General features: G+C 38.0%; 1 long non-coding RNA gene across 1 annotated transcript in view; it reads right to left on the bottom strand.

Moving 5' to 3' along the window:
• LOC139711142 (uncharacterized) overlaps positions 1-5,851 on the bottom strand; it is a 108,204-nt gene extending 102,353 nt beyond the window's left edge. The window contains exon 1 of the long non-coding RNA XR_011709497.1: positions 5,613-5,851. This is a non-coding gene — a long non-coding RNA (uncharacterized lncRNA). The remainder of the gene's footprint in view (positions 1-5,612) is intronic.
• Positions 5,852-16,221: the final 10,370 nt, after the last annotated feature.

Below are 16,221 nucleotides of genomic sequence, written 5' to 3'. Positions count from 1 at the left end.
TTTCAGAGTATGTTGTCTAGTAGGCCTATATGAGGAGTCTATATCAAGTCTTTAAGGTAAAGGGTGCATATTCTATGTAAAATAAGTAAGTTTTTATGCGAGAACTTAAGTGTCCGGAAACCCAACCCCCACCATACTTATACTGTATGTGCGGGATTTCTGAGTGCGACGTGCGTAAATGTTTGGGACGAACATCTTCGGACGTCTTGACCCACAAAGGTACGTGAAAAACGCTGAAAAATGCTGTTAGTTTTTGAATTTTCGACCCATTTTATAAAACAAATGATGCACAGGATTATTTCGTGGCGTTAGTGGAGGCGTAGCTCACTCCTGGGTATTTACAATGTAGTGCAACATGCACTCGGCTTCGCCTCGTGCATGTTTCACAATTGTAAATACCCTCGAGTGCACTATACGCCTACACTAACGCAATCTATCCTGTGCATCATTTGTATATTAACGCACTCATCAAGTGCTCACACAAGAGACAAGACAAAATGTATTATTGCACTGCCACTAACAATGGAAGTTTATGGGGAATAAATTGTCGGTCTATGCGTTTTGTTCAATATGCTCTTGTACTGCACAATGAAAATTGAATGGACGAGACTACACATTTTTTTTTAAGTGCTGCTAAAATGTCCTAAATAGATAATATACTTTGTATCTTTGATTTCAAGGTAGCCATATATCGTACAGGTATTACTCTTGTATTATCTGTACCGTAGTCATTACAAAAAGTGCGGTGACATCCTCCATAGGAAACGAGCGTTTTTAAATGCACCGTGCAGTGCAAACAATCAGGTATAGGACATTTACGCGGACTCTCGACTTTACGAACTCATACCTCCCAGAATATGTCTTTTTGCTTAAATGCACCTGGTTTTTCTGAAAATCTACATTTCAAACTTGCTCTACATACCTCATTTGTAGAGTTTTGTGAAAATTTTACATCGGTACCTTTCAAGTTGAAAATTAGGTGTCATTTCTCACTCAAACGCAATCAGCTCTACGACAACACGCGATTTTACATTGACAGCGTGGTGTGCCAACTGTGAGCCTGAAGGCCATTTTGGAAGGGCTATTTTACTGCCATACCTCTTGTTTTTGTACAATGCACCTGCCAAGTGAGTTGAAGCAAATACTCACGTGTATTTATACTGAGTTTGGAGGAATTTCGTGAAACTTCGCCATCAGTACCTTTTCAATATTCATAAACCATGTCAGTTTAGCCCCGAGTGAGTAACCCACCAAGATGTTCATACACTAAAGCAATGGTGCGTCCCTGCGTGCTTCTCACTTGAATACGCTACACTGATTGGCTAAATGTTATGGGCCTTACGAGGTCGCATCGGGTCAACGCGTGATCATAACGTAGTGCGTATGCAAATTCGTGACGTGACAATAGGTGTGCACGTCTTTATTACTATTTAGATTTCATTATAATACATTAGCTCAATGTAGCATTTGCGGCGCGTGATTGCATCATTAATGTGTATCATTCTTTAACGCTCAACGCACTGTGATTGGTGGTATGCAAATGACGGATCTACGTCATAGCTCATTATCTGTTTGTCATCGTTCGCGTGTAGACTTTTTGTAATGTTTTCTTCATGTTCTCTAGTTCTACAACATGAGTGAATCTGCTGCTGTAATGTTGACCAGTTACCTTTTTTCCGCAGTATACGCTGCCAAAGCCCTTAACCACCATGGCAGCATTGAGCTGTTTGAAGTGGTCGCTTAAGGGGGTATTTGCGAACGTTGCGAATTTGACATTCGCCAATTTTTCTGACGAATGTTTGCGAAAAATCAGGGTTCGCTTCTGCCATTAGCAACAGTTAGCGACTTTTTTCGATGTTAGCAACACTTGAGCGAATGTTTGCGAAACACAGGTGGCGACTACTGGCGACTGTTATCAAATGTTAGCGACAGTTTTGCAAATATTAGCAACTGTTTGCCAATCCCTTGCAACAAATTGTGAATGTTTTGAGACCTGGAAAAGTACCAGTCCATTATGTATAGTCAGACCCATAAAACGAATGTCCAACCTTCCACTGCATTCAGATCTCTTGTGACCACCATTCATGATGGATTTCCAGAATATGGAAATGAATTTATGCCAAGAAGAGGCTCAATGTGCTGCTATATCATTGAAGAGCTGCTTTACCTGGCTGCTGCTACAGCTATCGTGCAGCTTAAGAGAAAGAAAAATAAGAAAGGAAGAAGAAAAGAAAGACTGTTCGGGTCAGAGAGAGGTTGTTGCAGAGGACAGCCTTTGGTCGATATGAAAAGCTTTTGCAGCAATTACATGATGAAAATGTCAAGAGCATCAAAAACTTTCTTAGAGTGGAACCTCACCTGTTTCAGGAGCTTTTATATAGGAACCATGGCTAGCAGTGGCAAATCAATAAAAAATTTTAGCAATACCGTATCACGACCGTTTGCGAATTCTTGCGAGTGTTTTGCGAATGTTTGAAACTGTTAGCGAAAATACAAATTCGCAAAGAAATTTTGAACATGTTCAAAATTTCTTTGCGACCAGAAAAACTGCTTGCGACAATAAAAACTGTTTGTGAAATTTCTTGCGACTTTTAACGAACCTTTTGCAACCCTTTACGAACCCTGGCGAAATCCCATCTTCGCTATGTTCGCAAACGTTCGCCGCTCAGTGAGAACCCCCTTTAATTGTTGTGACCGTCCACAAATCTGAAAAATATAAAACATTTATCCTAACCCACCGAGCACAAAGAAATTCTGCTTCTGCAGTATGCGGGTAAATGATGATGGCTGAAAAACTATGCACATACATGTACAAACATTCCATTGTAGAGCTGAACAGAGCACCTGTTGCAGTTTTTTTTTTTTGGTCAAATCAAAAGTATTTAAAAAAAAGAAATAGAAAACGAAGTGATTCAGCTGACCCCAAAAAGTACAAGTATGATATTTCAGGGGGTAAAGAGTATACTGAAAAGACTATCATGTACAGCTGCTTTGTTTTTTGACTGAAACTAGAGGTAGTATGACATGGCATATGATAATTATTTTCATGAAATTTTCCCAAGGCTTTCTATTTTATCTCTATAGCCTGCCCAATGTCCAAACCACCTGGTATCCTGTTACAGGCACGCAATGGGATCTCTGAATCAGATCATACCAGGATGTGAATGACCTCTCAATTAACCACAGACCACCTTTGGACCGTGCTGTAATTGAGACGGGCCATCATTCAGCAATTAGTATTTGTGAAAGTCATATTCATCCCAGGGTTTCTTTCTAAGGCAACAAAAAAAAAAAAAAAAGAAATGAGGTAAAGTGTGTAGAGCCTCTGGCAGATTACCAGCAAGAAAAACTGATACCAGAACAAAACAAAATGCACTTGATTCTCTGAAGATGCACTTTGTAGATTGAACTGCAGCAACTTTTCACGATTTGCTGGATGCTTCAATCACGTAGATGACCTCACATGCACCTTGGGTGAATATTCATCATCATCATCATCATCATCATCACAGATTCTGGCAGTTTAGCCTGCTACCTGTCATTCCAAAAAAAAATGTCTTCAATGTTTTCATCAGAAAAGGCATTATTCAGATGCAGCCTCACATCAGAGTGATTTAAACTGAAAATTAGTAAATCAAAATAGATTCAACATTGCATGTTTCAGTATAAGTCTATTAGTATCGTGTCAAAAAAGAGGGTCCAACATGGAAATCAGCTTCATAAAACTATGTTTCCTTGCTTTAGGGAATAGTCACTTATCCAAATATCACAGGCTTAAAAGGGAAATTCAATAAGCAGTGCAATTTCAAACAAAGAGAGCAGGGACGGTTCCAGAATTGTTGTAGGCTGTTTGGTTGATATTACATCTATTATTAAAGTCAATTTGAATGTGAAGTGGATTTTCATTTCAAAGAGTCTTGACCCCTCAAAGATTTGTCCCAAGTATACCCGGGCAGGTGCCTATGGGCAATGCGTGGTATAGCAATATCAGCTCGTTTCCAACAGGGTATTGATATACACACAGAAGTCTTTAATTACAGACACATCAAACTCCAAGGTACTTCTCATATATGATGGATGGTAAAAGGCAGTAAAGGATTGATTTCTATTTGGGCCAAGGACATAATCAGAGAAGTTCATTAATATTTCATGCTTCCGTTCTTGATATGCGATTATTAAAGAAAAAGGACATGTACTTGATTTCTTCAGGCGTACATGACAGTATTAACAAAATTTGCCATCACTTGAGTACTATGATGTACGGAATAGTGAAGTAGCCTATCTTATCACAATACATAACTTCTCTCCCACCCTCTCATGATAGCAACAGCAAAATATCATTGGCTGAGGAACAGAAATGCACTATCGTGTCCAAAGATGTGAACGGAAATAAAAACGAAACAATCAATTTTCAAGAAATAAAAAGTTTATTTCATTGAAAATGGGTAGATTGATAAGCATTGTTCCAAATATTGGGGAAAATATCCCCCTTGTGGTTTTGGTTTTAAACATTTTACTAAAAATGGAAATAATCTAAAATTGACATCATAATGTAGAGGAGATTGCACTCTATGATGTGATACCAATAACACCCCCCCCCCCCCCCCCCAACTGTAATAATGACCTTCTGGATCTTGGCAAACAATATGTACCATTGTACCTGCATATTACCAGGTTGCTGATGGTTCTAGGAATGAAATATATCATAAATGGTCAGAGTATTCTACTTGTTCATTTAAGAGCAACAAAAAAATGGCCCTACCTCTACAAGCTTACTGTAAATGAGGGATACGATGCATACCATTAATACATTTTTTTTTTTCAAATCATAGAAAGTTGCAGTTTAAAGGGTGTGTACAGTTCTGGTCAAGGTGAGGATTTAGCTTTTAACGTTTTGCGAGATATTCAGAAACCACTCTATGAGATGTCAAAGAGCATGCAATTCTAAGGGGTATCAAAACTCTATTTGATGAAAATCGGTTTTGAAATGGCTGAGATATCCCAAGACAAGGTTAAACAAAGAGGTCCTAATAAAGTTGTGGCATGTCGCCTTTTATTATTATCACTTTTTTGGATATCTCAGCCATTTCAAAAATGATTTTCATCAATTAAACGTTGAATCCTTCTTCAAATTACATGCTCTTTCATATTTCATAAGAAATTTCTCATTATCTCACTTAAGAATTCAAAACATGAATCCCCACCTCAACCAGTACTGTACAGTCCCTTTAATGCTCTCGGATAAAAGGCTCTGTATTTTTTCGAAAGTATGTTTAATTGGGCGGTATAATACACAAATCATTTCACACTCCTCTATAGCTTCAGCACAGATTAGAATATTCTCCGGAATATGTAATTGGTAGAACAATTCTCTTCATTTTTCTTCGTTTTATCTTATTTTAGAATTCTTTCAGCATCAAGGCTGTCTCATCTTCTGAGGTCTAACCAAGAGTCATGACCTATCTATTCCTCTGATTAAAAAGGTATAAATGATATCATTCAAATGTTACACCTCCACATGTGTGTTACATCAAGCATGCACATTGGTTGCTGATCATACATGTGTTGAAATAAAAAGCTGTTGATAACATATGAATGAAAATTAATCTTACCACAAGGGAAAAAAAAATGATGGATTACAGACTGCTTGTCCAAAGATGCTTAGCTGAATAGATGCATGTATAGTCCAAATATAAGTCACCACTGAATTTCCCATCAGCACAGTACAGCATAATATCAGTTTATTCCACTGTCGGAGCACAAAGGAAGAGCCTGCCTGAGAATACCAAGGGCACGAAACGTAATGATCCAGAGAGTCGTTGTATTCACAAAATTTCATCTGCCGCTCTGTTTCAGGTCCGTGCGAAGAGAGAGTAATACGTGAGAGAAAGAGAGAGAGAGAGAGAGACAGAGTGAGAGAGCGGATGAGAAACAGAGGAAATTGAAAAGAAAAACTGCTGGTAGCTAGCATGTGCCCGAGGGTTGAGCCAGCAATAATACAACAGGAGCTCCAACCGCTGTCCCTTTTTTTTTTTCTCTCTCTCTCCAACACAAAAAACCCTAAAAGCTGGCACGTGAGGGCTCATTCAGCTGCCCTGCGAAACAGTTATTCACAATCACGCCTACCACTGCCAATGGTTCACCCCATTGCTGCCAGGGAGACAGAGTAGGAGACTGATTGGTAGAACTGTGGACTGATTCATTCTGCTGACGGAGGGGTGCATACTTTAACATTCTCCTCCTGGAAGAAATCCAAAGTGTATGTGGCTTGCCAAACATCTCATTTCAACACTTTCAAGAGTTGATTTATTCCACTACTAAACACACTAAACATTATTTGCTTGTCATTCAAACCCTAATGCACATTCAGAACATCTGTTGTAATTCACAGATTATATTGTTACAGCATATGTATGCGCAAAAGGGACAGGGTTTTTATTTCATATGATAACAAACAAATATTAATCATCCTTGTAGCTGTATTATAGTAGTGCCAACAGGAGAGTGTAATGTATTATTTTGAACATGTTTCTTTGTTATCTGTAATTATTCCACATTTTCCTTTTTTCTCTTCCTTTTCTTTTTTCTATTACTGCTTTGATTTGCAATTCTGCAGTTTCGAAGGTGTCAATCATCAGCACTCGGCATCAACTGGCTCTTGCCTATCACATAACTCATCTCAGTGAAAAGTTCAAGTCTATGTATTATGAGGAACTAGCACTACTTTTCCTACATGAATTTCTTTTGTCATGATTGTCATTTTTATCATATTATGATCAATCTATTATGATCTATAATACCTATCATAATCATTATAAGTATGGCTGAAGTGCTTATTTTTCCTATTGGCATAATTTGATAAAATAATTACAGACACAAAAGTGGCTGATATCTTTCTTTTTTTCTTCCCTTGGTGTAATGATGTTGGTTTGGTTTTCATGAAATTGCACTTTTCTGGAGGAAAAACGGCAAGAAGTCAAACATAAAGGAAGTAACTCAGAAAGAGTAGAAAGAGAGGTTAATAACAAAACAAGACAGATTATGCTATGCTGAAGTTGTTCCCATTCAAGAATGCCTAAGTTAAAAGAAGGTCAAAAACTTTTTGGCATCTCCAACTACATATCTCAGTGACAGCGCATTATGATTCAAGGAGAGCACCATTAGTATGTACAGTGCCTTTTCAAAGATGATTGCCCTCCAAAAGGTAACAATAGATGGGATACTGAAAGTCTTGACTAGAAAATGAAAGGCAGACAGTTCTCTATCTCTCTCTCTCTCCCTCCCTCTATCTATCTAACTATCTATCTATCTATCTATCTATCTATTTATCTATCTAATCTATCTATCTCTCCCTGTTGCTACCCCCTTCTCTATCTCTTTCTATGCTCTCTGTCTTAGCCATCATTCATTGTCCATCAGAGCTGTTCTTAGTATATCTTGCATGCTTCCATATCCCCACACAAAGGTTAATGAACAGTATTTGACACTGTTTATGTCCTGCCTGTCTTAAGCGCTGGCTTAATTGGAAATCAAGAGAGCGGGTCAGTGGAAACTGGCCCCTGGGTCAGCGTCAAGGTTACCATATTAGTCATCAGGCGGGACGCAGACAACAGTTCAACTCTCCAATTATCAGATCATTAGATACCCAGATTGTTTATTGACTGGATGCGTTTTTGCCTATCATTCTTAACCTCCAGTTTAAAAACATGAAGACATTTATCCTCATGAAACTGAGATGAAATGGAAAGCTTTTCAGTAGATTTTTCCTTTCAGAGATTATGGAGAGCTATAAAATCAAATAGCATTATACAAGGTAAAATAATCAAATTCTTACATTGAGTGCAACGGATGCCATACACATCTTATAAGATAAAAATCTATTCTACACTAAAATTGAAAAATGTTCAATGCAATCAACTTCATTGTGATATGCAGAAAAAGGAAATTCACCTGTACACCGTGACTGGGACAGGGAACTTTTTCTCTTCCTTGTGAAATTAAAACTTGACAGATCCATTATGTGGTCAGCCAAGACAGACAATCACATGAGATGGTAAAATCCCTTGAAGTTCAGAGAATGAAGGAATTGAAACCTTTTGAAAGACAAGATGTAAAACTGACCAATTTGCATGTGAAAATGAAACTAAGTGACAGACTAATTAACAATGCATTGTTCTAAACTGTGCAAAAGGCAAGTCCTCATCAGACCGAAGTTCAAACTAATGGGATACTGTGTGGTTCAGGAAAATAAATGACATTACAAATGTGTATCTTCATCAGCATACAAATAGCCCACTTGGGAAATTAGTCTGACGTTGACACATGTGTACTTTGCATCATCACTCGGCTCACTCAGCCGTAGAGTTCTGTGGTCTCATCGCACGGTACAGTTCGAATGATGGAATCAAGAAAATTTGGGGTTGATGGAGACACAACCCAAATAGCATGCTAATTCACAAATTACTGCGCTATTTCACAAACTAGACCAAGATTTGGGGGGAAATTTTCCTGATCAAATAACGCGCTATTTGCGTCTTCGTTGCACAAATAGTGGGTTAATTTGATACCGGGCAAATTTCCTAACCACAAAATAGTGCGCTATTTTGAAACTTTGGTCTGGTGACGACAGAAGTGACTTTCATATCAGACTGGTTAATATTTGTATAATAATAGCCTCTTTGATCTCATCACCTTTATCCCCATCCTTTTACCATATTCTTCTTCCTAATTTTCTCTGTATGTCATGTCAATCTACTTACCATGGACCATACAAAACCTGATCTATCATTGCACATTACAAGTGCAACATTTGCACGCCCAACTTGCCCAATGCACCTTCCCCACGATTCAGCATAACTAGCACGTTTCTGTGATACTAATGTGACTAACAAAAGACAGGGTGAGGGAACATGCAAGTTATGCTGAGTTGAGGGGAAGGTGCATTCCAATGTCTTTTGTTAAACATTTTAGTACTTTAGCAATGATGGACAGATGAGGTCATCTGAGGAATATTGGTTTGGAAGGATTTTTGTGGGCGTTCCCAAGTAATCTGAAGAATAATAGAAGAAAAAATCGTTAAAAATATATGGAATGTTTCTAGATATTCGTTTCACCGCAAAAGTGATGTTGAGGGTATCATAAATCAACACAAATCAACATGCATTTGGATGTCAGGGCCCCTTTAAACTTATAAAGCCTACTACAAAGGTAGGCTTTGGAGTAAAAACACACACACACACACACACAAATAAAAATTACTGAATGGGATGTGTCACTTAAGTCACTCCCCATATGGAAGCCTATGGGGACTCTTCCATATGAAATGTGATTGTCAGTGATAGTCAAAGATGTAACTTGCTTGTCTTTCTACTAGCTGGTAAATGTTACAGTGGTTGCCATGGCAATAAAGAGGGCTTTCAATTTGCATGTTTTCACTGTGCAGAACAACATGATGACGTCACATAAATGGAAGTGCCATGTTCCTTGCTCACTAGCACGTCCCCTACCAAACTCTGGACTGTGCCCACAATGGATAAAAGTCATGTTAACCTCAGTTCTATGGTGGATGGCATCATGGGATGTCAAATTCACTGGTGTGTGGGAGGAACAATGACATCATAATGTTCATGTGATGACCACAGAATCATAATGACTGGACGAGGCAAGTGGACAGTAAATGTTCGGCACCTTGAAAAAACAAGAATGATGCCACATCCACAAAATTAAATAACCTTCAATGAAGGAAGATAAGTTAAACACTTTCTTTATTCACAAATGCACTGCAAACATATCAGCGGGCTAAGACCACAATAGTGGAATTCACACTGGTGCAAATTAGTGGGATACAAATCTTGAGATTTGAATCCTGATGTAAATCTCTTGATTTTAGCCAGTGTCATCAGAAAAATCTCACTGAACAGCATGATTAGCATCATAATCCAAATCCCAAGAAATCTTGTGATTATTTATGAATTATTGCGATAGTTTGAGAAATAGTATGATAATTTGCACCAGGAAGAGTATTTGATTGCTGGAGCAAAAACTCTTTAAGATTCTTCTATCTCGTCATGCAAAACATGCATGATTGAACAGCACGCAAATATATGGGCAAGAGTCACCCTTTTATTTGATTTTGGGCATGCGCAAATTGGTTGACAAATTATAGCGATCGGCAATTTAGTGGGATATTTCTGTCCGTCTGAACAGGTGCAAAAAAAAAAATTGATATTTAGATCACAATCATTAGCACGCTATTTTGTCCGAGTGAATGTAACTACAAGGAAAAGTAGAAATCACGCGGTGCGTAATATATGTCCCCGCCGGAAGTAGCATTTAGTAGCAAAAATGTACAATATAGGTAAAAAGATCAAGGTCAAAGGTCAAAGAAGTCAAAGGTCAAAATTCTATGTAGAAGTTTTGAAGCCCTCACCTAGTGCCATCACATAAAGCAAACGGAATCGAAATCGGGTTAGAAATGGCGAAGGAGTAGCTTTTTGTAGCCAATGTACAATATAGGTAAAAAAATCAAGGTCAAAGGTCAAAGAAGTCAAAGGTCAAAATTCTGTGTAGAAGTTTTGAAGCCCTCACCTAGTGCCATCACATAAAGGAAACGGAATCGAAATCGGGTTAGAAGTGGCGAAGGAGTAGCATATGGTAGCAAAATGTACAATACAGGTAAAAAATCAAGGTCAAAGGTTAAAGAAGTCAAAGGTCAAAATTCTGTGTAGAAGTTTTGAAGCCCTCACCTAGTGCCATCACTTAAAGCAAACGGAATTGAAATTGGGTTACAAATGGCGAAGGAGTAGCATTTTGTAGCAAAATGTACAATATAGGTCAAAAATCAAGGTCAAAGGTCAAAGAAGTGAAAGGTCAAATTCTGTGTAGAAGTTTTGAAGCCCTCACCTAGTGCCATCACATAAAGCCAACGGAATCAAAATCGGGTTAGAAATGGCGAAGGAGTAGCATTTTGTAGGCAATGTACAATATAGGTCAAAAATCAAGGTCAAAGGTCAAAGAAGTGAAAGGTCAAAATTCTGTGTAGAAGTTTTGAAGCCCTCACCTAGTGCCATCATATAAAGCAAACGGAATCAAAATCGGGTTAGAAATGGCGAAGGAGTAGCATTTTGAAGCAAAATGTACAATATAGGTCAAAGGTCAAGGTCAAAGGTCACAACTGAAATTCTGTATAGAAGTTTCAAAGCTCTCATGTAGTGCTATCATATAAAGTAAACAGAATCAAAATCGGGTTAGAAATGGCGAAGGAGTAGCATTTTGAACATTTTGATCACACACGGACACACGGACGGACGGACAGACGGACAGACGGACAGACGGACACACACACGTACGGAGCCCGTTTCATAGTCCCCTGCTCGAACTCGTTCGGCGGGGACAATAAATGATCATGGAGCAGACAATGAAGAGACCTGTGTCAACCGTGCATTGATTGAAAAACCCCTTTAAACTCATCTCTTTAGGTAGCTAACATGCAAACTCACTACTAACAAAGGACAAAAACTTGCATTAAAGGTAGGGGATACCTTTTACAGACCTCCCAAAATGCAGCAAAACATTAAATATGAACCTCAGGGGACTTGCTTAGGCCACTGCTTAGAAATTTGTAAGTCAACAGTTATCTAAAATTTGAATAATGCACAAAGCTCAACTACTCAGTAGTTCTGTGTGTCAGCCACACTTCAGCCTTTTTGTTGCATTCTTCTGTATTTGTGATCTATAAACCCAAATCTAAAAGTACAAGAGCTGATGTAATAATAAATAGTAATAACATATAGAGTGTGTGGCAAGAATGTATGTAGAAATGTTTGTAAGTGTTGATGAACTTTCTTCACAAAATATACATGATGGACACACATGCAGTACATGGGTCTGCAAAGGTAGCCTAGTAATGTACTGGAATTTACGGTGAGCCCCGAAAACAATTCAATTCAAAATCTAACGGTCAAAAAAATGTACTAAATGTTACCTTCCACTTTCAATACTTTATGGGAGTTTCTAAAATGATACTCTCTTCAACATACCACTGTATTTATACAGCTCTTCATTTAAGGCGTGCAAATGGGATTCCCTACCTTTAAAAGTTGGTGATTTTTCAGATTTGGGGAGAATAGATGTGCTCAAAATCTAATGGATATATGCCATGTTCATTTTCAGATCCAAGTTTACCGGCCCATGTTTATCTGCATGATGAAAAGCAGCAATCCTGTTGACAGCTATTCTCATTTTAAGCACTGTCAGATTGAGTATCATATCTAGTGAAAAATGTGTCCTGCCCCATTTTAGCATACAAGCTATACATCATAGCCTCCTCCCCCCACCCCCATGCCCCACTATCAGGAGTGAACAGCCAAGACAATAACAAAAGTGCTGCACATTGCACATGCCATGTTACCATGGCAACAGCAGTCTATGTGGACATGTTCATTGAATAACCGTGCCTGGGGGAGTGGAAACTGATGAATGGGACTGTGTAATTCCATCTCTCATTGATACCACAGCTCATGGTTGAATCGACACAATACAACAAAAATGAACCCAGAAAGCTTTCCAGACACCTTAAATGCAAAAGTATTGTATTTATCCATTGATGGGGGGGGGGGGGGGGGGGGTTGCAGTGGGAATGTCCCACCACTTAAAAAGCATGGTAGAGTATCCAATTTCTTGCACGTGAGCTTGAATGGGAAGAAATTGGGACGCCTTTGTCCCACACAATATGGTGCAGCACTCGAAATGTTTTATTCATGCAATTCAAAGGTGGCACAAAGCAACGATGTCACTTGAGCAATCAAAGTGAATTGTGGGGAAGAAGAGTGACAGTAAGCTGCTGGACTTCCCTCTATTTGAGACGGAGACATGTGACAAAAATTGGCTTAAATTGTTGCCGGTGAGTGTAGGAGACTCGGAACAATCTTCAGTGATTTATGGAAATGACAAAGAGGAGGAGGGGACGCTTCAATTAGATGTGTCACAGTTATTGCCTATCATTGTGCTTCTATCTACAATATAGGAAAAGATTAATTAAGGCAATACTGTACGAGCTGAAATTTTCGCGGTGGTTTTATTTTTCGCGAATTTCGCGAATTGCCTTTGAACCGCGAAAATAACAACACGCGAAAATATTCAACGCACAAATAACTACGCCGAGTTAGACCCTTGCAACCGCGAAATTAACAACATGTGAAAATGTCCTCCAAGTAGCAATTCGCGAAAATATCTGTACGCGAAAATTTCAGCTCGTACAGTATACAATGAACAATTTGACATCACCTTCAATTGGTATCAGATTTGTTTCCATGGCCAAAGTGCATACTCCTTTATGTAAATTGAAAATATTAAGTGCAGAAAACAAAATGAAGAAGAAAGACAAAGAAATAAACAAAGAATCCAAAGGACTCGTGTGCTGCCAATGTGTACTTCTTTCCATAATTTTGATCTGGAGAGAAGAGGAGACTCATTAAGTGATTGCATGTTTTGAAGATTTTCATTCTTTGGACAGGTAGGAAATGAAAATCAATGATACCAGTTACAACTGAAAGGGCTCAAAATTCACCTTCCTCCATTTGGAATTTTAGGTGATATTCATTATTGAAAAGGTTCTTTAATCCCAAAATGAAATAAGATTCACCATTTTGAAGGTTTGTTATTCCAATATACACAAATTACCATACACCTAAATATTCATCAATCTAATAATTTGTGGCATAATTCCACAGGGTTCATTATTCTTAAAGTTTCTTTATCCAAAAAATGAAATAAAGTTTGATTCCGAAGATTGATTAATCCAAAAACGAAATAAGGTTCATTAGTCCAAAAATGAAAAGAAGGTGCACTTTAATGAGCCTTTGGATTTACAAACTTTATTTCATTTTTGGATTAATGAATCTTAAAAATAACAAACTTTGTTCACTTTTAGTTTAATAAACCTCCAGAATAATATACCTTCGCAATGACAAAGTTTCGGAATAATGATCTATACCTGGATTCGCTGGCGATGTATTGAAAAAAAAACCTGCAATATTACTTCCAGCCTACCTGTTTGGATAATACTCTGCATTTTCATCATTACCCAATTGAATTTGCGTTATCACAGATTTCTAATGTACATGTCTCCACTTTAGAGCAAAAATCAACAGTTTTTGCAGTCATATGGAAACTATGTTTCACCTTTAACTCATTGCCAGAGACTTCACACACAATCCTCCATGGTTTACACCGACCTTTGATGGGTCAACTCAATAGATGCAGCCGCATCTGACTTGTTTACCTGGGAAAAATTCAGGATAAAATTCTTCCCTCCAGTCATCCAAAGAATAGGAAATGTTTGCACCATCATCATAATCTCAACAGAAAAACTTTGCCTATTATGTATCCCATTATCGTATCCTCATCCATCAATGCCTAGAGCTAGTGTCAGGAGTACAGGAAAGGTATGGAAAGCCCAGGAAATTTGACTATGTTTGTACCCAATGTTTGCTTCATTTGTTGACATCTTAGTTACAAGAAGACACTTTAAAAACATTCTCCCTTGACGCACACCTCCACCCATCAACACTGACTGCCATATGATACGGACATAAAACTGCCTGTAATTATTTTTTTGGTCCTCATTTCACCCTATTCTCTGTAAGATTCTGAAATCCTCAGAATTAAAGGTGATCCTGCATTACTTATATCTCCTGCAAATCATGCCTCATATATCTTGTCCTGAACTTAGATGAATTTTGCCATCTTCATATATGTGACCGTGCACCTCAAAACGAACATAAAGTCGCACACACTGATTTTGCGCGAGGACTGAAAATAAGTGAAATGGGTCAACCTAGTCGAACTTGACTTTTTCATATTTTCTGAAAGAGCGGGTCTTCTTTTACATTATGCTAAAATTTGGTATCATAAAACGGGCAAGAAAGTGTGTTTTTTTAGCAGTTTATCTCGAAAATTTTTGGTAGAATAGTGTGATTAGGTGTGTCTTTAGAATCCCTTTTTCATTTCTGAAAAACCTTGTCCACACTCTTCACTTTCAACTCTAATAACTTTTGAAAGGATAGTGCTACTGCTTTGAAAGTTGGCATTAATTATGGACAGAATGTGTTAATGAGGCATGCTTAATTTCAATTTAATTTAATAATCTCTTCATTGTTGTTACTCTGGTGGTTTACTTCCTGTTTTTTTGTCCCATTCATCGCACAGCCAGCACGGTTTGGTAAAGATTAAGCGCTTGAATAGACACTGTACTTCTGAGCCTCTTTTCTCGGTTCACACTTTTCCTGAGTTTGTGCTTTCTTTCCAATATTTAGATAGGTTAGGAGAGTCCATTTGATTTGAGTTATACATCATTTTAAAGCTTAAAGTCTGCTCTTTCAGAATCTGCCCTTAACTAAAAATTAATGTCTGGCGACTTTTTGTTTGTTTTGAGGTGCAGGGTCACATATACTTTTCTTATCAATACCCAATTATTACATTACTTCCAATTCAATAGAAGGTAATGTCTTCTAATCTGTTTTATTATTTTTAACACAAAATTACTACCAACTGCTTGAGACGGTTGTGAATAACACCATGGAGCATGAAGCAATCAAACAGATTATATCTCAAGCACATAATGGTGAAATTTCTTCTAGACTTAGGAGCTTGACATTAGAAGAGGGAAATCCCAATATCTGATGGTTTCAAGTTCTACTTCATCTCCTCTGCCTTTTATCCTCAAATTGTGAAAACCCATCATTCTGATTCTTATAGGTCTTGTCTTGTCTGTGAATCTTCCTACTAAACCTGAGTGGGGCTGGGTTTCCTTGACCTCTAGATGTAATCGTGTCTAGAAACCAATAACAGCCATTGATCAGCACATTTGCTCCCAGGCTATCACAATGAAGGGGTTTTCCCTCTCCAAGACCTAGGTTGCCAATGAAGTGCTCCAGGAAGTCAACACGATCATCCATTTTCAGTCACGGGAAATCAGTTTACACTGCACAACCAACTTCATGAAATGAATTGCCTGATATGAGCAATATCAATGCATCTGTTTAACAGCATTTGCATTTCCACAGGTCAAAATGTAGGTTGCAGATAAAGCACTCCATCATAAAGCTATTGTATTATGTTTCTATGAATTTGGAATGCACTATGGCACTCTTTGAGATATAAAATTATAACAGCATCAATGTCTGATCAGTATAAGCAATTTATAAAAACTGATAAGGGAGA

This window comes from Diadema antillarum, unplaced genomic scaffold (genome assembly GCF_040938485.1).
Source record: "Diadema antillarum isolate AM-2024a unplaced genomic scaffold, OU_Dant_1.0 scf00000039, whole genome shotgun sequence".
Taxonomy (NCBI): Eukaryota; Metazoa; Echinodermata; class Echinoidea; order Diadematoida; family Diadematidae; genus Diadema; species Diadema antillarum.
This window is presented reverse-complemented; position numbering and strand designations above follow the sequence as displayed.